This window comes from Ceratina calcarata, unplaced genomic scaffold (assembly GCF_001652005.2).
Source record: "Ceratina calcarata isolate Rehan_Ccalc_2016 unplaced genomic scaffold, ASM165200v1 scaffold226.2, whole genome shotgun sequence".
In the NCBI taxonomy this organism is placed as follows: Eukaryota; Metazoa; Arthropoda; class Insecta; order Hymenoptera; family Apidae; genus Ceratina; species Ceratina calcarata.
In genome coordinates this window covers 162,753-163,134 of record NW_017144423.1, presented here as the reverse complement: position 1 = coordinate 163,134, position 382 = coordinate 162,753, and positions in this window count along the sequence as shown.

The window sequence follows — 382 nt, the reverse complement described above, 5'->3', positions numbered from 1 at the left end:
GCTCTGATAATCTAGTATTAATAATAAATAAAATCTACAGTCTAATCATTACCATTACTCGTTTATTATGCTGCTAATTTACGTTCATGAAATTTTGAAAGCCATTAATCTTCGATGAAGAATTTCCTACTAGGCCAGCAACGAGCGATCGGTAAATTATTGAACATCAAAGAGAGATCGAAAAAAGAGACCGTGCTTTCATTTCGAAAACAATCCGCGCATTGAATTAAACACAATGGGGCTTCCGGGCGGTTAAAGAGTCCTTGTAAAACAACAGAGCTCGTCCGAGAAAAAGATTATCGAAGAAGAAAAGAAGAAGCGAGAACGGTTGTATTATACTTAGAACGTAACAGTAACAATATGGCACCCTCCTGTGTGATCG